General features: G+C 35.6%; 1 protein-coding gene across 4 annotated transcripts in view; it reads right to left on the bottom strand.

Annotated features, from left to right (window-relative positions):
- Positions 1–26,416, bottom strand: part of Atg13 (Autophagy-related 13) — a 101,215-nt gene that overhangs the window by 53,427 nt on the left and 21,372 nt on the right. The gene's annotated exons all lie outside the window — the stretch shown is intronic.

Here is a 26,416-nt window from a genome sequence, read left to right on the forward strand (position 1 = left end):
TCATTACTTTACTGTTAATCTTTAGACCAACACATCGCTATGGCAGATTAACCGAGTTTCAACATCATCTCCTTTTCACTTAGCTCCTTCACCACACTTTTCACTTCCTCTTCTTTTTGTTTCACAGATCTTCTCATGCTGTTTGATTTTGCAATGAAAGTCAAACTGCCGCACTGTTCCGCTTTTTCGGCGTATTTGTCAGCAGATTTTTGTAGTTCATCTATGTCATCTTGTAACCGTTTCTTTTTGTTCTTCAGCTCTTGAACAGCATCAGCAACTTCTTTTCTTTTTTGTGATGACTCTTTCTTTGCCTTCTTCCTCTGTTCTATGAATAACTGTTACTTACTACGAGCACTTGATGCAGAAGCTAAGAGTTCCTTCGAAATATCTACTTTTGTTACACCACCAACATAACTGACGTGGTCACATATTATTCTTTGCGCTTGGAATGACTTCTGCTGAAAATTTTCGATTTCAATTTCCTTATTAACAGAAAATCCTCTTTCAACTGTGGCTTGCCCATGTGATAAGAGAAGAACTGGCTTCATCACCTGCAACCACAACTTATTGTATTTTCCTGACGAACCAACTTCTCTATACAGGAAAGCATCAACACTTTCTTTGCCTGAAATATAATCGAATTCCTTATATACACCGTTGTTTGGAAGAACAACAGCTTCAAGAAAATCTCTGTACTCCTTCAGCATATCATCGCAAGAAGACATTCCACCCTCAATTCTATTTAAGTCTGTCAATGTCTTTAATAAGCTCGTCATCATTTTCTGACATCTCGGCTTATCTGTTCCCATTAATTTGGGATTCAGACATTGTATGGCACGTGATAGTGGGTATTTGATAGGTGACTTTTTCAATATCTTTTTTGCAATGCAGACAAGAAAAGACCTGCATTGAATCTTGAATTCTAGCACACGTTTTTCACTGATGGCCTTGCTAGTCAGTAATTGATCAAGCTCATGCTGAGCTACAAATCCAACATCAATGTTCTTTGGATGAGTGTAATTTGCAAAATCTTGTATGTCTAATTTCAGTAGCTGTGGAATATTATCAATGCTTTCAACTTTATTATTCAGAATAAATCTTATTATATTTCGCACTAAATTATAAAGATAATCACAGAGGAAAGGAATCATTGGCTTGTCCACCTGATACACTGTCAAAAAATTGCCGATGTCCTTTGTGACTTGATATTGTCAGTGGATCCGGAAAGTGGGACTTGATGGTTTTAAAAGAAACTGAGTTCGGAGTGTTTGACATTTTACTGCATTCATCAATAAATAATTTTAACTCTTCCTGCATCTGTAGTACACTCTCGGCAACGGGCAAATTTTCCACCCAACGGTGCTCACAGTGTTTCAGTGGGAACACATGTGAGCCAGTCATTTTCATGTAATCCTCCCTTCTAGCAAGGGAATCTTGAAAAAAACTAGCCAAACTACTGAGAACTTCCAACAAATGCCACCCTGTTTTGTTCATTCCTTCTTTTACAGAATTATGTACAATGTGGAACCCACAGCTTCCCACATTTAACAAATGCACTCCTGAAGTCTGTAGCAACTGTTCCTGCAACAAACGATGAAACTTCCAATTGACATTCCATGGATACCTGAATAACTTTGTTTAGGTTCAGTCTTTCAACACAGTTCTGGAAATCTTCCAGCATCACTTCAGCAGTAGAATGTCCCATGAATGCTGAACCATAATACCGGGTTACCACCTGTAAGTGAAAACAGTAAGTTTAAGTGCATTTGTTGTACAGAAATTACACTATCTGACCAAAGCACTGTTTTTATTAAGTAAAAATAATAAAAACAGTGCTTTGGTCAGATAGTGTATTTCTATCGTATACAGAGGATGTTTCCGATCTATGGTGACGAAATGAAACACCCTGTGCAGCACCACCAAGCGGGAAGAAAAGGAAATTATCAGTCGTGTGGGCACCTTGGACCATTGACTGTGTGTGACAGATGTGGTAAGTGCATATCTGGACGAATGCCGCCGTAAATAAGTGCTTTTTGGAAGGTCTACATAACTGCCCTTTCCAACGTAAACACTGCGTGCCAGCCTCTTAAGAGTGGAAACTTCGCTGAAGGGCAATTAGCAAGATGCAGGGCCATCAAATAAAGCACTCTCGATAATGGCGACATGGTTTCTCTTAAGATTAGTGTGGCTTCAAATCGTCACCATAGATGGGAAACAACCTCTGTATATTGTTTTAAAAAATAACAAGAGTTCGTAATCACTGATATGATAACTCACAATATCAAGTTTTAATATAAATCTTACTCAAACAGAGAAATGTGATTTTCGTTATATCGAATACTTCATTTCGCTTCTTTTGTTTTAAAATCTTGGCATGAGACTAGTAATCCGGAACTTTGACTAAAACAAAGTTCTGATATCCGTGCAACTAATCCCCTCCAATCTCAATCAAAACCAATCTTCCCCAACTTCGGTAGGATCTTAGTTATACCTTCATATGTTTCTGTTAGAGCTCAGAACATTAAGTATAAGTGTCATGAGTCTAAAGTGCCTCTGCAAGTAGTTCCTTCGCTTAATTATGATTACAAATAACTAAGTCGCAATTAATAATATGGCATACTGTGTCTGTACCACTTCTTTAGCATCGTAACCAAATAACGGTGATTTCCACTATAACCAAAGCTGTATAAGTTGAGGAGATAATCTTAAGTATTACCTTTTAAAGTGTAAAAAATGGCGAATATTTCGTAGATGTGAGCCAAGAGTATGCCTAATCTAGGTTAAGTAAAGCTAGTTTAGTTACTTTTAGAAACAGTCTACATATCATTGCACTTAGAATGATGCGAGTATTTAACAACAAGTTGGTTCTTGTATTTAAAACTAACACTAAAATTTTCAGTAACATCTACTTACCCTGTTGTTAATATCCCAAATGCGAACGTGGATATCCATCTGTTTCATAGCTGTCGTTGAGTTCAAAGTTTCATCAGAAAGCAGAACGTAACTTGGCTGCGCAGACACGTAATCTTGAAGGAGAATTTTGAAATATGGTGCCAAACCAAACACACTTAAATATGAACACTTAGTTTCACCACATGAAAACTGTTTGGCCACATCATTGGCGTGGAATATAGAGGTAAAAAGACTCGAAATGTTTTGACAAGAATTGTACGAGTAATACGATATCACGACTTTCATTGCCCAAAGTACTTAAGCTCGCAAACAATACCTGCGTGTCACCTGAATGTGCACTGGTGGTTGGCAAATCGGCTTTACTAACTTCTTTCCGTTCATTACCTACAGTAGTTTTCGGCTGAAAAAAATTCTGCACTGTGCCGTTTCGGTTGTTTGTCAAAGCCAAATGTTTCTTTACCCCTTCATGACTTCGAATGGCAGCCTCACCCATGTTGCAAACACCGAACACTTTTGAGCAAAGCACACATTTTGCACTGTACTTGTCCGGACCCACAGTCAGCCACCCTTTATATTCTTTTTTCTTCAGCCAAGTTTTACTGAACGTGGATTTGCCTTTAGGCATTTTTTTTTTTGGGGGGGGGGGGCTAATCGTTAAGTAAAATAACAAGAAAAGTATCGCTATTATTCGACCACATGAACAAAGCACAATCTATCAAACGAAGATCGCCAGTTAACTAACTGGACATTTCTCTTTCCTTCCTTCCTTCGTAATGGATATTGCTCTGAAGGCGGTAGCAAGCCTTTGAGCAGTTTACACGAGCGGTTGAGGAACCGTAAAGGCATAGTATACACAATGTTCAGTCTAATGCACTCTCGCTTTTATACAATGTCATTGCAGATTAAGATGTAACGTTGCCTAGTTGTTACTTCGACTACAAAAAAAGATCAAAAACATGATACGAGAAGCAAAATAGTAATGTTTTTAAATCAATACACTAAGCACGGGAATCTCTAATGAACACATCTCTCCACAGAGCGAAAATGTATTACACCGAATATGGTGTATACTGTGCGTTTCCGTTTACTCAGTCGCCTTAGAATGCGGCACTGAGAGGGAAATGTCCTAGGTCTCGCAATTTTTATTTCTCAGGACTGCTTTCGTTCGCATTCTATTGCATGTAATTGCAACTAGTTGGGAAATTGAAAAAAACTTCCATTTTTCCAGGACTGTAAAGAAATTCGCGGATATTCCAGGACATTCCAGGGTAATTTCAATTTCCAGGGTTTTCCAGGGGCAATGCAGACGTCGTTGAAGATGGACTCTGCGTAGGTATGCCAGAAAGTCCTTTGGTAATTGAAGCATCTTTACTGTTACTGTGGGCTGTAATTAATCACAATCGAACTTCGATCTTTTGTGGCCGCCCATGGCAAAAGTGCTACATTCCAAGAGCTTAGACTTACCTCATGTCCTTATTTACTTTATATCGACGCTTTTAGCTGCAACTAATACAGGTGCAAATCCTCAGAAAACCCGAGTCGCCAAATATTTAGCGCAAGAGGCTTGTTCAGCTGTACCAAGCGAACCATGGTTGATGTTAAAATATATGCTCCTAGGTATAACAGTCAGGCATCTAACAATAAATCTGCTAAAGTCTTTTTTTGGAAGTACAGTAGAAACTCGATTAACCATCACCCTCGGGACCGAGACCATGACGGTTAAGCGAATAGACGGATAAGAGAAATATCGTTATAAACCTCTACAGTAAGTAGATTTAAAAGGTTCTGGAAGAAATAAATAACTTATACAAGTGAATAATACATGTTTATACTGTATTTAAATTACTGTACTGTACTTACATACAAGAGAAACACTGAACTGGTAGTGAAATAACCACACATTTAAAAATAATCTGTCATCTTCTTCTGCTTCTTCCAACGCCGAGCTCTTTGTGCGGCAATGTTGCGTATTTTTCTAAGAAGAAGTATCTGCGTGGCATTCGCTTCCTCTTGTCTCTCAACCAGTCGATGCACTGGGTTAACATTTTTTCGGCTTCGGAGTGGCTAGTGGCTGGTCGTTGCTCAGTTTCAGGTTCTTCATCCCTGTCGTCGGCTTCGTCATTGGCCTGCAGAACATTAGATATAATTTTGTCGTCACTCAAAAGTTGAAAACCTCCATCCATTTTATCGCATTCTAACCAGGTTGTTATTTCTTCTGTCGTTAAAGGTTCACTGTCCAATCCGTTATTGCAAAGTTGCACAATTTCCTCAACACTAACCGTATCATCAGTAGGAAGTTCAGGTTCAGGCCAAAGCTTATTCCACCCATTATTCAGACTTGAATCTTTAAGATCCGCCCACGCACTGGCAAGATTAAATATAGCATCTTTAATGTTGTAGGTTTTCCAAAATTCCTTAACTGTCGTTGCCTCGTCAGATGACAGCAAACTTTGAATAAAACTTCTTCTGTACCGACGTTTCATGTTTTCAATGATCCCCTGGTCCATAGGTTGAATGAGGGGAGTTGTGTTAGCTGGAAGGAAGAGACACGTTATTTTACCATCGTCATTTTTAAGTTCATCAAAGGGATGTGATGGAGCGTTGTCCATAATGAGAAGTGCTTCCTGCGGCAACTTCAACTTGGCGAGATGAGCTCTAACTTGCGGTACAAACACTTTGTGAAACCATTCCGCAAAAGTGGTTTGGTCCACCCAAGCATTTTTTTGTGAATAATAGTTCACAGGAAGAGCATTCAAATTTAAGTTTTTAAATGCGCGTTTTTTTTTTTTTTTTTTTTTTTTTTTTTTTTTTTTTTTTTTTTTTTTTACCAATCACTGCTAAGGGTAACCTATGCTTGCCAGCTGCATTCGCACAGACCATTGCAATGATGCGATCTTTCTGGACCTTAAAGCCTGGTGCTATCTTTTCTGGAAGTGATGCCAGTGTCTTTTGCGGCAAAGCTTTCCAGTTGAGCCCGGTTTCGTCGCAGTTGTACACTTGTTCTCTCACAAGTTTAAGAGCAGTAATTTTTGCATGAAACTCTTCTCTGAAGTCTTCTATGACTGCGCTGTTTGAACTAAGTTTCTCGCCACTTATGTCCAGTTTTCGAATGCCGTGACGAAACTTAAATTTATCAAACCAACCCATACTAGCTTTAAAGTTAGGATCCCCATTTAACTTTTTATTAAGTTCGATTGCTTTTGTCATTATAATTGGCCCTGAAATTGGGATTCCTTGACTTCGAGCTTGAATAAACCACTGATACACAGCATTGTCGAGTTGTTCATATCTAGCAGGTTTCATAGTTTTACGAGCTTTTACATCTCCATCGGTACTCTGCATTTTTGACACATGCTGCTCAATCTTTTCGGCATCCCGTTTTATGTCATTGACGGTCGTTCTACCAACACCATAAATCAGCGTGATACTTGTTGCAGTTTCGCCCTTCCTCAAACGTTTAATAATTTCGAGTTTTTGGTCAAGTCCTAACACGACTCGTTTTCGCTTTTCAGCCATATTCCAAGCATAACAATCAACAGTAAGTTGATAAGGAGTATGTATACTCTGTACACTCTGTAACAGTACTCGTACTGTACACACTAAATCTGCGTGCCAACTCAAGGTGTCCAGTGAAACTGACAATAACTGATTGAATTACCAAAACAGTAGGAGTGGGGCGGGGCCTCGAAAGGGTGGGGGTGGGGATTTTCTGCGTTCGATAACAATGGACTAAAAAAATAGTCATAACGTCAGAGAAAATTAAACTTTAATTTAAACAAAGAATTTTCAATTTTACTAGATATTTATGGAAGCGTACCTCCAGTTTACTAACTTTTATATTCTCATTCCATTGTATACCTGTACTAGCTAATTCTATTGGAGATTATGTCTCGCTCTCCGCTTGTTCCAAAGGCAATCCCGCTCCAGACAGTAATGCACCAGAGTAATGCATTTTGGTGCAATGCTGCCGCAAGTCGGACCGGCGTTGGAAAAAGCGGAAATCAAGCAACATCTCCTTTTTTTAAAATGGATTTTTATAAATATCCATCACAACTTATAATGATTGAACAGGACCAGAGTAAAGCGTATTCCTTCCATGTTACACTAATATAGGTTCGTCTTGAAAATAATTCATAACAGTTTGGAATTTAATTTCTGGCATCTTGAGTGTTTCAAGTCCATGCTTTTCTCCATAAGGGTTTCAGTACTGTATCAAGTTTTTGTGTGGAAACTAGCATGACCGGAAGTGACGCATGACTATTTCAGTCCATTTCACTTACACTTTATTCCGTGCTCTCCACGGCGCACGGCGTCAATTACGGCACATTTAAAGTACAGTACTGTCCGGAGCAGTGACGGTTAATCGAGTTTCTACTGGAACAATAAATCTGCTAAAGTCTTTTTTTGCAAGTAATTTATAACATTTATCTCTATATACACATCAAGGAATATTTCAACTCATAATCTCATCAAATTTCTTTAGATTATTTTTATCCTTTAGATCTAAATCTTCAACAAATTTACATTTTATACTGATGTTTGTCATCATTTTCCTCATAATACTTTTTAATCACATTGTGTATATCTTCCATGACGTTTATGAAGCCATTAAATATATATTTTTTCATTTTTTATTATATACATTACATCAGTAAAAGAATATCCATCATTTAATAATTTTAAAATTTTAACACATAGATGTCCACAAACAACAGACTTAGAATTACATATTCGATAGTCATTATAAAATAGATTTTGAATTCCAAGATATTGTATTAACGGTTTAGGTGGTACTCCTCCGTAAGTCACTAACACGTACTTAACATCTTTATCTTTCGAATAACATATCCAATGTGTACCAAGGAAAATGAATGAAGACGTACTGAAGGAAGCTAATGAAGGACAACAGATCGTGAAGATAATAGGAAAAAGAAGAAACAGCATGCTTGGCCATCTTATTCGACACTCCGATTGGATCACTGTGCTGGTAGAGGGAAAGGCAGAGGGAAAACCAGGAAGAGACAGACCAAGGATAGAATATCTAGATGCAGTTACGAAGAAGAGGGCTTATCAAATTAGAAAACAGCTCTTCCAAGCGAGAGAAAAGTTTTAAAATTTCCATGTTGCTCATCAACCTATGGTTGAGGTGAACAAGAAGTTTATTGGTGACCGTTTTTGTGCACTTTATACCCAAAATGAAACGTATTTTCCCCGTGCGAAGAACGGATATTCAGTTAGTCTTTAATAATAACGAACAGAAATTTCACATGTTAAATTCTTCAATACATTTGTCGCTGCTCAAATTTACGCACTTGTGCGGAGTGTGTGTGTGAATACGTAAATAAGATCATCTCTTTTTTTGAGTTGTTCGAAAAACACAATTACAAATAATAAAGGGGGATTTTTATCAGAAAACTAAAGAATAAAATTAAAAGCTGTTGCTTTAAGTATTATTTCTGCTAGCGAAATACGTTGTATACATACATGCTGCAGACACGTTACAGCAAATAAGATTAGTATCAGGCGAAGAAATAGTTTTTAAATTATATTTTCTGGGTTTTGCCAATATTTCCGAACAAAAGATTTTTTCTAATGGGTTCAAAATTTCCTGAAATTTTACACAGCACAATGACAATACATATCTCGGTATGGTATTAACTAAAATGTTTCTGGCCCTGTTATTTAACACTTCCCTGCCATAAAATGGTAACTTTATAAGATTATTTAAGATAATTTAAATGCGTCTATATTAATTAATCTAACTAGGATTATATTTTAGTATCTTTTGTAGCCATAACTCCATTCTATCACGGTGCTAACTTTAAAGGAGTGGTACAAATATATTTGTTGCCGCAAAATTTCCCTATTCTAATACCAGAAACATAACTAATCAATGATCTTAACTGTAAACTAGTTTTCATTTTAAAAGCATAATGTAGTAAAATATTCGAAAAATTTCAATTTTTCCCAATTTTTCCGTTTTCTCCCAAGCTCGGGAAAAAACCGTAAAAAACTGGCTTTTACCCAAAATTTCCGCGTTTTTTCCAGGCCATTACAACACTACTCGCAGCTTTTGGAGTTAGTACTGCTATGAACGCTAAAGTTAAGGTAGGATGCGGATTTAATTGTTTAGTATAGTTCTTTTTATGGCTCTTTTCAACATTTTCTTTATAATAAACAGTATGGAGAGTATTGACAGTTATGGGTTGAACGCAAAGTTTTACAGCATATAGAAGAACATATAATAATTTGAATGAACCTAACAAAGATATTGAATTTGACACTGATGTGGGAGATGGATTTTTTGATCCTCAGAGCCAGGGTGGATTACGATTTAAATCACTTGATTTTTTAAATAAGTATCGTTGATTTAAATCGAATTCCGAAATAAGTTAATTTAAAGTGAAAATAAGTAAAATCCTGCCTCTGTTGTGTTATTTCAATTATGGAAGATAATCATAATACAATAAGACGCAAATGTATGTACAGCACAGTATGAAAACGAGTGTTTCATGCAGAGGATGATTATGGAAAATCCCGTTTTGAACGGGTAACGGAGGAATTCTACTTTCTTATCTTCGTTATCTTGAAGTTTATGAGTAAAGACATAACTAAAATTTAGTTTGTTTTAGAAATTCCGTAATTTCGGAGAACAGGATTCAGTCCAAAAGACACCCCCACCCTAACCCCTTTCGCAAATCCGTCATTGCTGGTAATTAGTAATAATAACAATTTAAAACATATGAAATGAAATCAGCCAGGAATCACAGTACAGGCACTATCTCTACATTTACAGATGGAATTAAGAACTTTTGTTGGAATTGTCAAATGCGGGACTGAATCTCGGATTTCCCAATAGAAGCGGAAAAGCTAACAACACACTCATATTTGTTGTGCTTAACTTAAATGTATTTCGTAGTTTTTTTTTTTTTTTTTTTTTTTTTGACATGTTGAATTCTTGTTAAAAATTCAGAAACCTTCAGGACCGGGTAAACCGTGATGGTGGTTATATATTCAAGAGCTTTGGAAACCAAACGCTCAGATGAACAGTATTACGCATATGATCCAAGAACAGAAAATTCAGTACTTTCCTGACTCTAAACAAGCTTAAGGAACAGTCAGTGCATTACAGAATTTCGGACTTGACCGATTTTGCAGGTCCCAAGCACCTGATAGGTGGTAACAGATTATTACGTATGTAATAAACTAATAGAAAATACATTTTCAATATTTCTGTTCCATTTCAAAGAAGTTTCTGTAAGAGTAGCAAAGGCGGAAGCAAGAAGTACATTAACAAATTAGGTAATTTTTGAGCGTCCCATACAAAGATTGCATTTTTTTTTCAGTTTTAAAGTAATACATTGAATTGTAATAAAAAAATTATTCTTTTTCATTGTTACACTAGTACGAATGTTTATGTAAGTCTCGGAAGCCAGACAATAAACTTATAGGCTATAACAGATTGACGAGGGAATGATATTTATTTATTTATTTAACAATCACCAGATGCAGCTCAGAAGCTATTTTATACTGGATATCTAACAACATGGAAAGGATTTGGAAAGGTATCGGCCAGGGCCTGTTTTAGAAGGTACCATCCCGGCATTTGCCTGGTAGGACTGAGGGAAATACTGGAAAACCCCAGTCAGGATGGTCGGCAACGGGAATCGAACCCATGATCTCCCGAATGCGAAGCCAACGTTGTACCACTTGAGCCACTTGATATATGTAATGAACAAAGAAAAGAATATTTTCGAAAAGGCTATTTTTGAAAAGGCTACAACGTCGAAACTTAAATTTGTTTTGTGCGTTTGTTCAGTAAATATATTATTATTTTCCCGATGTGTTATTTGTTTGAACTCACACACATGGTACAATAAATTCTGTCATGTAACAATAGTTCCTTGTTTTTGAATTTTTCATTCACAATAAAAAAAATATTGCTTATAATGCATATGAAAGTTAAAACTTAAGTGCAACTATTAATTTTTTGGGATTTATAATAAAAATGTGTTAAGAATTAAAATTGTTTGAAATATGTTTTCGAAATTCATGTTTATTTTCGAGGTTTTGTATTATTATCTGCATCCACTACTACTTAAATGAGTTTTTGTATTGTAGAGAAGCGAAACAAAACCTGCTTTATCAATTTGAAGCAGAATTTAAAAAAAAAAAAAATTCCCAAGCAAAAAAGCGAAGCAGAAAAAACCGAGTTCCCCCCGAAAAAAAGACGTTTTTTCTCGAATGCTTGCATCTCTATTTGGGATTGAAATAAGTTGACTGGCAATCAATTCAAAATTCAAGCCCAATACTTTCACTTAAATGGCATAATTAACATTTAATATTAGTTCCTAATATTTTATCTTCAGCTCGTGACTTGTATTACGCGAGAAGAAAGATTTGATTTAAATAAAAAAAAAAAAATCAACAAAAATATTTTTTTTAAAAGATCATGATTTTTTTCCACCCTGCTCAGAGCAGACTGTTATATGAAATTTGAAGTTATACATACTCAAGCTGATGGAACATTTTGAGCTAATGATACAATAGAACTTGTAAATAATTTCTTCCCACTCTTCTTCTCTAGGATAGAAATTATAATGCATGGTGTAATTATAAATAGGATTCATCTACTTGAAATAACATCTATAGCAATTGGAACTTTAAAGATTTCTAAACCAGAAGTTGAATACTTAAAACAAACAGATGATAAACTAGGATTGAGAAAGGATTTTACACTGTTATATCCGCTAAGATTAATTCCAGGCTTTTTAAGTGATTATAAAGTTATGTGGAAAGGTGGATTGAGAATAAGATTTATAAAAGCTGGTAATAATAATGACGTTTTATATAAATGCACAAGAAGAGGTGCAACAGCGACTCATGATGGTAAAATAGCAACAAAGAGTATGGAGATAAGAATGTCAATTGTAGAGTATGAATCTGATTACGAAAGCAAGTCAAAGTTAAATATTCTTAGAGAACCTAAAATTATGTTTTCATTTCACACTTATCGATGTGTATAAAAGGATGTAGAAGGTTCTTTGTAGAAGGTGGAATTTGATGTAACTACTCAATTTAATTCTAGACAATTTGATATGCCTGATTTTGTAATTGCAACTTTTCAAATTGATAAAAGCAATAAGCAGACTGCAGATTCTAGTAAATTTGATTGTTGTAAAGATTAAAAAAAAAAAAAAAATCTTAAGAATGAACGCCAGGAGATCTTTCCAACAGAAAACAGAAATTTCAATATTGCTAATAATGATTATTTTAAGATGTATGAAGATTACACTGCATTTAAGAGAATAACTTGTGAAAATACGGAAATGTATTACAATTCAGATGAGTTTATTAAAAATAGATTAATGTATGTAATTAAATGTAGTAAGAGAAAGATTGTATCTATAAATGAGAGAACTAGTATAAAAATTGTAGCCGATTTTGCACACGCAATAGCTAATAATACAATTTGTTATGCGATTTTAATTGGTCAGAAGAAATTATGATCTTAAGAATGAGAAAGTAATAGAAGAATTTTAGGTTAGATTAAGTTAGTTTTAGAATTAATTTTTAAAGCTTTTATGAGGTATTTCTCATAAAGATTGTTATGAAATATATCTCATGAAGGTTGTTATTAGATAAAAAATGAATTTTTAAATAGTTCTATTAAATAAATGTGGCAGAACACATTTAATTTTTAAGTAAGCACAGAAACTTAGAACAGAAACCAGTTATAGATTTACAAGAATTAGAGTTAAACATGAACATGAGATTCTAAAAGTGGACAAAATAAAGACTAAGTTCGCTAGAAGTATTTTAGTTGAGTGTGAAAACTAAGATATTTCTTCCACCTAGATTTACCAAACACTTGACTGATAAAATGATAAATGATATAGTTAAAGATGGATTAAAGCTTAAATATACTGGACTAAAAGATAATTACCCAACTGTTGAATTCCGTGTTTAAGAAAATTAATAAATTATTCAAACATTTTCTATATAATAAATAAGAAATGGCTTCCTATTTAAACAAGAAAAATGATATTGTTTTAAGACCTGTTAAATTACAAGATTTACAAAAGGCCAAAGCATACGAAATAACTACGGAAATTAATTTAAACACAGGATACAGGTGAAAGAGTTTTAGTAAATTTAAATAGAAAATATAAAACAGTATTGTCACAAAGATATAATGAAGATACAGAGCAAGTGTTAAGAGATATGAAAAAATACAAACTATTTACGCATTATGATGGTATGAACTCGTTAAATAATGAATATTCTATCCATCAAATATTTTTCAAGCATGAACCATTAAAAAATGAATTCTTTTAGAAAATCTATAAGGAAAAGCGAGTTGTTGGTATGAAACCTCAGCAGAAATTTATTCTTACCAACACTTTCAACGTAATTGTGAAAAATGTTTAAGAAAATATTGAAATCGTCGAATGGCGGCTTATTTTCTTTAAATTATGATCAACGGAAAGAGTTTAAGAAATCACTATTTCCTATAGTGAACGAAATCACTCGGAGATTCCATTACCAGTACCCAAACTTATAATTATCGTGTAACATATATACAGGGTGTTTCCAAACAACACTGACAAGTTTAGGAGGTAAATCCTAACACTAAGATAAGACAAAAATTATAGACCAACCTGGGTGCACAAATGCTTCCTTTCGGAGTTATAGGCTACCGAAAACATGAAAAAATTTACTTTAAAGGTCCATAGATCCAAAATTATGGGATCTACTGTAGTTGGGTCAAGACTTCACTCAGAACTAATATATTGGCTATCCAAAAATACATGTTTCAGAATCCTAAGGTACTCACGAAGCAATTTTTATACAGGGATTTTGGCTACAGGCATATAATTTGAAGTACTCCCCAACTACCCCCATAAAAATTGTTGTGTGAGTTCCTTAGGATACTGAAACTTGGATATTTGGATAGGGCACATAATAGTTCCTAAGTGAAGTCTTGACCCGCCTACGTTAGGTCCCATAGTTTTGGAGCTATGAACCTTTAAAGTTCATTCTTTCATGTTTTCGGCAGCCTATAACTCCGAAAGGAAGTATTTGTGCACCCAGGATGGTCTATACTTTTTTGTCTTATCTTGGTGTCGGAATAACATCCCAAACGTTGTCGGTGTTGTTTTGAAACACACTGTATATATATATATATATATATATATATGTGTGTGTGTGTGTGTGTGTGTGTGTGCTATGGTAATTTCCGCATTTAGTAAAAAGTATAAGGCAATAACTTTAGCGGTGTCAGTGGCATATTTAATAAAAGGTATTGAGCGATAACATTAGGGATACAATGGCGTATTTAGTAGAAGGTGTTGAGCAATAATATTAACAATATTATTTTTTTTTAAGTGGCGCATTTAATGAAAGGCATTGAACAATAACATTAGCGATACTGTGGTGTATTTAATAAAAGGTATTGATCAATGACATTAGCGATGTGCAATATCAGTAAACAAATCTGATTAAATATCGCCCTGAAAGGTGCGCTCAAACCGGTTTATTATCTTCTACTGTCAGGAACATCAGCGAATATGTTGAGCTGTCGTAAGAAGAACCCTAGGAATTTAAGCAGAAAAGAAATATGAGAAGCAGTCAAACAAAGAAAATGAATCTGACAAAAATGAAGAGAAACACAGAAACATTCCCAACTGAAAGCAAAGCAGCAAGAGAACAATAAGATATAATAAAACCCCAGATGAGTGCAATTCCAGCGCTGATTTTGCTGCTTTTAACTTATTATTTAAATGCATTGTGTGTCATATATGGTTGTATATACACAGGCGAAACGACATTAATTTTTTTAACATTTAAATACACCCGCTGGGGTAATATACACCCCAAGCCATTTCACTTTTGTGAAAGAAAAACGAATGTAGTGCTATCTACTTATAGGTACCTTTCTGACTACAACTCCTGATTGTATTCATCCAACACTCAGTCAGTTTTCGCTAAGTGATCATGAGATGGATCATAAAGCATTGGCTGGGGTGAATTAAAACCCCGCGCATGTGTTTGTGTAATTCTAAAAATGTGTTTTAATATAAATATTTGGTTATATAGGCTAATAATATTCTGGTAAACTTCAAAAAAATCAGTAACGGAGAGGACAAAATGACTATGTTGCGCAAGGGGAAGAGAGAATAAGGAACCTTTGATGAAGAAATGATTCCTAACGACTCTAGTGACGCAGATGATGATCTACATGAAAGTGGACATGGTACAAATACTGAACAAAAGTACTAACATGTATGGGTACGATCCACAGGAAATAACAGCAAAACGATTACGATAGAAATATTCAAACCTATTCGCCTTTTCCGAGGATATGAGCATCACTTCTTATGCTCCCAAGCCCGGAAGAGTTGTTGTGGCATAAGCAATGCACCATGACAGAAAATTGATCCAGACACAGGTGAGGAAAAGAAACCTGTTACGATAACTGATTTTAATTTAGATAAAGGCGGTATTGATATTGTCAACAAGCTGTGCGGAATGTATAATGTATCAAGAAAGTGTAAGCGTTGGTCACTTACTGTGTTTTTTGATATGCTAAAAGCTGCAAGCATAAATGCTCTTGTCAGTTCGAAAAACAATATTAGAGTGCAAAACTAAGTAGCCAGAAGTGTGTTCCTGAAGGAACTAGGTTTGCAGCTTTGCACGGCATATAATGCATCTAGGCTATCGCTACACTTCCTGCCCCTTCATCGCAAAGCAGCAGTCAAGCGCACCACTAGGCTTGAAGATGAACCCGAAAAGGAGAAAGAAAAGAGAGCTTCTGGACGATGTGAAATATGTCCGCGTCAACAATCATCATGTAGCCTAGCAAATAAAGGACTAAAAAGAGCGTCGAGCTGAAATAATTTAGGGAAAGCTGGAAATTTCAAGATTTGTTTTTCATATGATCTTAAGTGAAATATCAAAAGTCCCCTAAAATCCCATGTGCGCTTTATCCTCAAAATGGCGGCCGTCCGGAATGAGCATGTATTCCGATTTAAGTTTGTAACTCTGAAACTGTTTAAGATATTCCAATTCTGTAAAAGCACTTTTGTTCTAGAAGCTCTAATCTATAACTTTTCTTAATATTTCTTTCTCGTAAAATTTGATACAAAGCCACGATTTTCCCTTAAAGTATAATGTGATACATTTGGAAAGCCCTGTTCTTGGATTGGTTGTAGAAAATCTCCAAAACCGTTAGGAATTCGTAAACAATGCCTGGAATAGTTTAGACTGTGCATTTAATTAGCTTTGTTTTTTAAAAAGAATCATCCAATCGCAATACAATTAGTCGAGAACTTCGACGTTTTTAGATAAAAGTAGATGGGTAAAAATTAATCACTATTAGTCCAGCAACTGAAGTTTCGAAATTCATAGTTGTGCTGGATTTATGGCATTCATGCCTTGGATTCCAAACTGAAATTGCAAAACTGTCATAAAACCTATGCGTATTTCATACCAAAATGGCGACCAAAGAGGACACTTGTCCGACATGTACCTCCCCAAAAGAACTAACAGCTAGGAAAGAGATTATTATATTTTAATTCTGAAAAAAAGAACTTTTTTTATTAGAAATAAAAGCCCTATTCTGTAAATTTTGTTAAGAGTAATATAATTTTATGTACATTGAAAACAGTGGTGGCTCGTTGTCATGCAACCGGTGGTGCACACGGCATAACTAACTTTTGTTGTATATTCATAAGGATACCAAGTTGTCAATTTGCATTGAGACTACTTGTACATATACAACCCAACTTACAGTTATGTAGTGTGCCTCGCTGATTACATACCAACAAGCCGCCATTGTTGAAAATTAAGTATCTGTTTTTACTTCTCATTTGAACTCCCTTGTACAGTACATTCTTCATTGTAAATAGTAAAAAAAAAAAAAAAAAAAAAAAAGTTTTAAAAATATATATTATACCTACCTTCATATTTCTTCTTCAATACACGAATTAATAATTAGTCATCGAATTACTCATCAAGAATTAATATATTTGAACAAATACTTCCCTGACAATTGAAACAAAGTTTGGAACAAGCCAGTCCCGCCTTTCTATATTCACATTTGCTGTCACAGTCTTTCTGCGTTCTGATCTTACACAGGCAAGATACAAGGTTCAGCAGATTGTCAGGAGCAGTTGGTAAGTTTATTGGCACTGGAAACAATTTACCTTCTATTAATTGCCTCTCCCATTTTGTTGGGTTCAAATCATTCCCCAATCATCATTGGTGTAATTCAACGTAAACACACACACTGTGTTGAGAGGCAGCAACACTTGTAAGAGATAAGTTTGCCAAATTGAATTTTGAGGATAGTTTTCTAGTAATTATCCTGTTGTACAACTTACATCGAAGTTCGTCTAAAGAAATTTGATTGTTTCCTCCATAAAACCGCGTAACGAATCTTTCTATTTTAATGAGTGTTTGGAGATCTACATCGGGTTGGTTGGAAACTGTGACCACTTTAGATAGTTCCTGCTACTTTTGAAAAATTTTGATGACCGCCTTTGTTGAAAAAAGATGATGATGTGTTACACCCTGTGATAGCATGAAGAAAAATAAAGGTGTCCTTCAGTGACTCTAGTTTCCTTTGGATGTTGCCAATGTGGAAGCATTTCTGTTCATTTTTTTTTTTTTTTTTTTCGGTTTCATAAAGTACACTGTAGTGTCTGGAATTGTTCGAGCAATTAAAATGGCCAATAAGTGAGACTGAGTTCCTACTACTACTGCAACAAAAGTGTTTTATTTACTTAGATTAATAGTTGTGGTGGCAATCGGAGCACCTGCATCTCCTTCAGCTTCGCACATTGTAATGTTTGCAGAGTTAAAGTGAAAAATCAAACGTCTTTTATTTTCAGAGTTCAGTAAAAAGGGTGCTTGTTACTTTCGTATTTTCATCAAATGTAATTGTAGAGATATCTTTGACATTGCTCTTCTCTGTCGTTGAACATTTTTGGTGCTATTGGCTGTTGCGTAGCCATCAAAAACTGCAGCTCTACACGATGAAAAGTGGTTCTGTATATATTGTACATATTTTTTTTAGAAGTATCTGCATATGTGTTAATATCGGACAAACAACCGCATGAAGTAAGAAACCACCGTCTACAACGTAACTCAATTCTGATGGAGCTTTCACACAGGGTTCTATAGATCCTACAATCTCCACAAGTACAGAATTTCTAGTTTTTCTAATTGAAATTTCATCAAACAAGGAGGGAGGATAAGGTGCTAGTTCATATTTAAAAAATTCACGCATCTGTTCATATGATTGCAGTACCGCAGCAATTCGGCTGAACAACTGAAGTGGGTTGATGCTAACAGCTTCCTTTCTAATATTAATTGTATTGCTTGTCACAGATACATAACCTTCTGTTTTCTTCTTAGAACTACGCTACCGAAGGTTTTACCTATCATTTGAGATAGTGATTTTGACTCTATCTCTTTCGCCCTATCACATAACTTTCTTACCAGTTACTAATCCAGTTGCAATGTTGACTAGAATGTCTTTTTGGTAGGACTGTTCAAACGGGTTGTGAAGACTAAGCCAATCAGAAAGCTTTCTGATGTTATGACCGTCTTATATTCATGCCTCGGTAAGGACACCAAGATATGAAGGTCTAGGGGTTCCCATTTCTGTTGTCCCTATGAAGGCTTAGCCAAATTATGACGGTACCTGGGTTCGGGTGCTAAAAGGTTAGTGAAGGGGGGTTGGCCAAAATGTAGCAGATGAGGGTTCTGGGCCGTGTACCGGTACCCACCGTCACTGACGAGTCCATAATGTCGTGGAAAACACGTATAGAACTTCCCTCGTCAACCGTCTCATATGTTATGTTCGTGTTGTTGAACGTCTCTTATAACCTCGGGAAAGAAGTTCGTAAGAGTCATGAGAAATAAAATTAAGCACCTAATGATTGTATAGAGGAATAATTGTACCCTTGCACCGTGCTATGTTAACTACACCATCAGTACGAAAAATATAAAAATATAAATACATGCATGCAAAATACGACATTACTTATCCTGCTGAAGGAAATATCATCATGATATACACACATTTATAATTTTCGCATCATATCACTGATACAAAATTAACACTTACTATATATATTTTTAATGTCTGTAATTTAGCCTTTGGATTATCATTGGCACATACGTTTAATACAAACCAATAATATATTTTTGGTAAATAAAGTATAGGCCCAAGATTACTATTTGCGGACGAACGCGAATGTTACCGGTACCGATTATAACGCACGAATAGCAACGATTCTGAAAGTTTATTCACCGAAATATGGAATCATTATTCGAAGTAACAAACATTCATTTCCTATCACCATTAGGGAAATGCAACTTCACTGATTAGTAATTCCTTTTGGAGGTTCCTAGGACGTTTTCCCTTTGTTCCGTTGTCTTCGGTGCCATTGGAAGAATAGAACTTCATCCACCATTCTTCTTAGTTGGCCGGTAACCTCACAGTCACATTTTGATTATGGAGTCGTTAAGATAGTTTGATCTTGACTTCAGACATATATCGTAGTTTTACATTTTATAAATGCACTTTCAAACTTCAGACCACATTACTAATTTATGTATCTTGGTAATAAACATAAAAAAATCAAAACAAGTGAGAGTAGCGAGTAACAATAACTGATGCCTTTACGTCCCAAAATCTCACTACCCGCCCTTTGTCTGAGCGTCAGTGTTCTCTCACACAATGTAGGCGTATGGATACACTAATACAATAAAACTTACTTCCTGTTAAACATTGAGTTTTTAAGTAGTTGCTTCTCTGATAGGAATTGATTAATATTAGTTATTGCATTACTGAAAGCATATTAACTACATTTAAACAATTGGCAATATGATTAATCACTTTTTAACACAAAATATGCAAATTAAAGCATATAGTTTGGTGTTGCGCCTTTGCGTCGGAATTCAGCTTGTATAGAGGTGGGCAGAAAGCTAAGCTAGAACGAATTCTTCTTCCCAATTAGGCTATGCGAAGAGAGAAGTGGGCGAATAACCACACACACACATAGAAAGACTTGTAAGCGAGAAACTTCGCAGCTTTTTGATTTCCAAGAATTTTGTCTTGCCGCATGCTGATTCTGAGAACTCCTCTTGTATGTACGAGGGTTGTTTGAAGAGTATACATAACATTATTGGTATAATGTCTTGATCATCTCTCTGCTGACAGGAAGGTCTAATTCCACATGCTATTCAGACAATGACGACCGTTTTTCACAGAAATTTTCTAAGGCTTCACTCACTTCCATTGCAATTGGAAAAGATAAGACCCAGCCAGCCAACATCCTCGCTCATGGCTCAAGCCTCCAGAAACTTTCATTGCCCTCATCAACCTCTGTTCAATTACCGTATCTGTTGCATTTCCACTCAAAAAGCAATCTTTCCTTCGCACAACAAAGTATCTTTCAAGTTCTTCTGGTTTCAGTTTATTTCCCAATTCTTCCATCTGTTGCAGATAAAGCTGTGTAGTTTTCGGATAGTTCAAATGTCCTGCTGCGTACAAATTTGGAATCATGCATTTCACAGTATAAATATGAAGGTCCCAGTCTCCAGTACGCACCGCTCAATTATAAAGCATTATTAATCTCACTTGTTCCAAATATTGAAGCCAGAGTTTAGCTTTGACTCGGCTAGATAGGTCATTAATATTTTAAAGTCTGAATTATTCTTTAAATGAAATGAAATGAAATCTTTGAGTTTTACGCCCCACGGTTATGCCGGTTAGGCTAAAGGAGACGGTGATGATGAGTAATGAATGAAATGGTGGAATGAAGAAAGTGGGAGGAAACGGGAGAACCCCGAGAAAACCCACGCACGCGGTGTTTGTCCACCACAAAGTTCACTTGGCTTGGACTGGGATCGAACCCGGGACCCCAAGCACCAGAGGTGAACGCTCTAACACTGAGCCACCGCGGCCCCCTGAATTATTCTTTAAGTCGTTTACGGTGTTTATACCTGTGATCAACTCATCGATACCGAAACATATATTACTCTCTTCAAAGTCCCTAACTAAACTTCAAATCTGTTGATAATGCTACATAAGTCAAAAAGTGTGCTCTCAGTGCTCTTACATATGTAGTTCCATTTAACATGTGTACCACAGTATTTTGCTTATACAAGCCCCAAAGTTCTTCAATTTCACTACCTGATAATATGTCCAACGATACCTAAATTTGACATTAAAAGGTGAAATCTCCTGTCCGACAACTACTTTGGATAAATCACTATCTTGTTGAGCAAATGTTTTATTTCCAGTGCCTTTCAATACAGAAGCTGGTCAAAAGTAACGATACAAGTATCCTATCCCGCCTTCTTGCTTTCGTTACAAGTAAATAGAAAGGAAGTGTAAATTGTATTGAAATTTGATGGCTTCCAGTTGAGAAAAGGAACTGCAGTTATGCTGCTCATTTCAAACTGCGGGTGGTCATAGTGATAGTGTGCATGAAATCATTCCAACCTGGCTTAGGTGAATCTTTTATGAGATGCATGAGAAGCCAAACTTCATCTCTGAAAATAGTATATCGGAGATCTTGTACTATCATATTTTCTGCCGGTATCAAACTCTTTATTTCAATATTTAAAAGTTCATTGTTTGTTATAAAATTTAATATCCCTTCTAGCAAGAGCAGACACCATAACTGCTGAGGGCGGTGCAGCACGTTCTATACGTGAAAGGAGTTGTGCATATTTAATCCCATCCATACTGTGGAAAGTATCGTGATCATCTAATGTTCTCGCTGCATTATCAAAAACAAACTGAATCAAATTTTCAAAATGATCGGTTTGGATTGGAATATTAGAACACATTCTAGAATATTCATATCTTCTTACTTCAGCGTAGCTGGCTGATACTCCAAGACTATGCAAGTATATCTATCAATATATTGACGAAATCCATAGTATCGCAAACAGTAAACTAGATGGATTGGTGATATAAAAGTACGAGGCCGACAGATTGAAATAATTGAGTGGCAGATCATGATACGCATCCGAGATAACATATTTGAATCACCTTTCTTACTTCGTCAACAAAAAATTTCAACAAAAATTTTCAATGATTGTGGATCCTCGGGATCCTCCTTTTTCAAATTAAGGAATGGCTTTTTTCTAGGTAGACGCGATACGAATGCATTGCTGATGCTTCTATTTTTAGACATGATCTGTTTTTCTTTTCTTCTGTTTGCTTTTTCTTTGAGACAAGAAGCTAGGAGTTTTCTCTGTTTACTTTCATACCACTATGAACCACAATAGCTTGAAATTTATGTATGTTTAGAATGGAATAATATATATAGACTACTACCGGTTATGCCAATGATGTTAACGGTGGGTCTAGTGAAAAATAAATATATACTTTCTTTCTGTTACTAAAAAGAAAACAAGGAGATTTAAAGGAACACAGTATGGACAATTGGGTAACAAGAAAGCAGCTCTGTACAACTATATTTTTCAAAAACGTCGAACTTCTCGACTAATTGTATTCCGATTTCGATGATTTTTTTTTTAAACAAAGCGAATTAAATGATCAACCTAAACTATTCCCAGTAATGTTTACGAATTCCTAACGGTTTTGGAGATTTTCTACAACCAATCCAAGAACAGGGCTTTCAAAATGTATCACTTTATAATTTAATGGAAAATCGTGGCTTTGTATCAAATTTTACGAGAAAAAAGTATTAAGAAAAATTATAGATTAGAGCTTATAGAATAAAAGTGCTTTTACAGAAATGGAATACCCTAAATAGCCCCAGAGTTACGAACTTAAATCGAGAGACATGCGCATTCCGGACGGCCGCCATTTTGAGGATGAAGCGCACACGGGATTTTAGGGGACTTTTGATATTTCATTTAAGATTATATAAAAACCACATCCTGAAATTTTCAGCTTTTTCTAAATTATTTCAGCTCGCGGTCCTTTATTTATTGGGTTAATGCTGCAATTGCAACTAGTTCATCTGCAGGAAGCACAGCCTTGTGTATTGTGAAGAGTGTGTCTCCGATTAAAACTTTGCTCTTCTACTTGATGAATGTGTAATATGGGAATGAGAGTAAATGTGTAATACGGTTAGAGCAAGTTCTACTTCCTATTTTCATGCCATATGATATTACTTTATTTTTTCGTTCTAGATGATATTAAAGAACCTTTTTATATTCATTTACTGGAAAAAGCTGTAGTACATGTTGTTTTGAATATTTGTAAGTGATGAATGTTTAATGCTATATTTCTGAAATATTTGTAAATGAATACATGAAAAAAGCACATGGGATTGTTTAATATATTCCTCCTCCTAACACACGAAACACTCACTAGAACTTTAAATACATATATTAAAATATTTTATAGCAACATAAAAGAACATAAAATCAGAATAATTTTTTTCTTTAAAAATGGCAATGAAATCAAATATCTACCGGAAAAAAAGATAAATTTTTACATAGTTTTAGTCTTACATCCCAAATACATCCAATAATTTTTATGTAAAAAATATAACAGATGGAGTGTAAAATACCTGGTGCGTGTATTTAAGTCCCAAAATTCAGCGCATGTGTATAAGGGTTAATTACTGGCCGATTTTAACGATTCAAATGCCAATCGAAAGAGCATGTTCGCTTCGCTTTGCTCCCACTGTTCAGAAATGGTTGACTTTAAGCTAAACTAGACAAATTTGTAACACACGTAAACATTATAACAAGAATCTGTACAATAATAAATATATTTCATTAATGAGATTTGGAAATAAACATATTGAAATCAGCCATATTACGTAGAAATTCAAGAGGTAGGAACTCAAAGAAGAAAGCAATGATAAAATAGAAATTAGAAAATGCACGACAAAATAATTTAAATAAAATTAAGTAAACACAAATACTAACGTATTGGAAAGCAAAGTTCATAAAATAATGACCTGTTAAAAAAAATGTTTACAGCGAAGTTACATACTTACGAAGAACAAATTGCTTATAAATTGATCATTGCGTGTAAACCTAATTTCATCTTTACATGGTGATTATATGTCAAGGAACAAAATATTGAGGCTATTAATGAAAATGCATATTTACAGAGTACTTAGCGCCGTATAGAACACAGTTAATTATTGTAATACAAAACTAAATGGCGAAGGAAGCCTCTAGGAAGAAGTGAAGCGTATTTTGGATGTTTTCAATAAAGACTTCCTGAAACAATCAGCAATTGTTTCCTGAGGATTACTATACAGCATAGGGAAAAAGTATGAATATTACGAAAGGGCAAAAAAAGAAATCGAAGAATCTGAAATGTAAGTATTGTTAAAAAAGTAGAAAGATGGGACGAAACATGAATGAACAAATGTCAGCAACATGGAGGAAAAAGACTAATACCATATATTAATAACAGAAAAAGAAGCTGATTAGAACAAATAGTACAACAGTATAATCAGAAACATCTCTAATTGACTTATCATCGGCAGAACACATAATCAATAAATACATATATAACTATATATTTGGTCTAGGAATTAATTCGTGCGGTTGGTACGCACACATTGAAGCTGTAGTACAAACACAAAATACATAAATACCTTAAGAAAAATATTGTCCATCGCTAGCCACCACTTTCGCCCATCTGTCAGGCAATGTACGGATTCCGTGGCGAAAGAAGTCCTCATCCTTGGAAGCGATCCAGTCAGAGACCCATGTTTCGATATCTTCTGAAGAAGTAAACCGCTGTCCAATCAAATCGTTGTTCATGCAATCGAACAAGTAGTAGTCCGAAGGAGCAACGTCTGGTGAATACGGCGGGTGGGGTAAAACTTCCCATCCGACATTTTCTAAATAGGTTTTGACCGGTTTTGCGACATATGGGCGAGCGTTATCATGTTGAACAATAAGTTTATCATGTCTGTTCTCCCATTCTGGTCGTGTTCTAGCCAGAGCTTGCTTCAAACGCATTAATTGTCGTCGATAACGTTCTCCATTTATAGTTTCACCCGGTTGCAGCAGCTCATAGTACACCACACCTTTCATATCCCACCATATGCACAGCATAACCTTTGCACAGTGAATATCTCGTTTTGGTTGTGATGGACCTGGTTCACCTGGTTTCACCCAGGCCTTTTTTCGTTTAGGGTTCTCGTAATGGATCCACTTCTCATCACCCGTAATAATTCGATGCAGAAACTTCTTCTGCTCTGTCGTTGAAGCAGCAATTCGCAAATGGTTTTTCGTCTTTCAACGTCTCTGTCTTTCAATTCATGTGGAACCCAATGTGACATCTTTTGAATCATTCCCATGGCTTTCAAGCGTTTGGAGACTGTTGTTTGATCAACGCCTAATGCTGCTGCAAGTTGTTCCTGCGTTTGACACGAATCCTGCTCGAGCAATGCTGTCAATTCTTCGTCTTGAAATTTTTTTGGCTGTCCAGCTCGCTCTTGGTCTACCAAGCCGAAATCACCACTTCTAAACCGTGCAAACCACTTCTGACACGTTCGCTCAGCTAGAGCATGGTCACCATACACTTCCACCAAAATACGATGACTTTCAGTCGCACTTTTCTGCATGTTAAAGTAATGCAGCAGGACACCCCGCAAAAACACTTTATCAGGCACAAATTGCGCCATGTTCACTTAACTACAAACTGGTGTTGTTGACGCTTTAATCCACTGCCCTATACTACGAACGATACGCGATGACAGGGGTTTGCAACACATGTGTGGATACACGGAACTGTGGGACGCTCCGTTCGTTGCGCCATCTCTTGTCCACCCGCACGAATTAATTCCTAGACCAAATAAATTCGTAAAATAAAGTATTATAAATTAGATTTCCGCCTCCATAAATTTGTACATGCATTAAGGACACGTAGAGACTCCTGCATGCACTATTTCATGTTATGTGATGGACGTGATAAAAGGAAAGGTAACCATTATACTGACATCATTTGCATCTGTATATGCAATATTCAATGCCTAACACTCACCTTCCCTTGAAAAATAACGAGCTAATATTATGGCGTAAGAAACATCAAGCTTCCTACTTCGATTTGTAACCACGTCTTCAAGATTTTGTTTTATATTATCCTCCCAACTTGTTGGTCTGTTCAAGTTTCTCTTGCCAAAGCTTCAACTACACCTCTATGTACATTCATGTCCAAAATGATTGTCGCGTACCTAGACTGTCTTCTTGTAAGAATATAATTTGATAATGATTTTGTATGGTACTTTTAATACTGATACTATGTGTATTATCGGGAAATGTATATTTGTGGTAAATTTCATAGGAAAAGAATTATAAATACGAAAATTAGAATGAGTAAACAAAATGTTGCTAAATGAACAAGAAAGTTTTATTTTCGTTTTATTGTTCTTATTTACTACTCTTTTGACATGGAATTTGCCACATACATGTCTTTGCCGATTAAACACATACTAACATTATAAGAAATACCGGGCGAATTCGTTATCAAATT

Source organism: Thermobia domestica, chromosome 10 (assembly GCF_964235325.1).
Source record: "Thermobia domestica chromosome 10, izTheDome1.hap1.1, whole genome shotgun sequence".
Lineage (NCBI taxonomy): Eukaryota > Metazoa > Arthropoda > Insecta > Zygentoma > Lepismatidae > Thermobia > Thermobia domestica.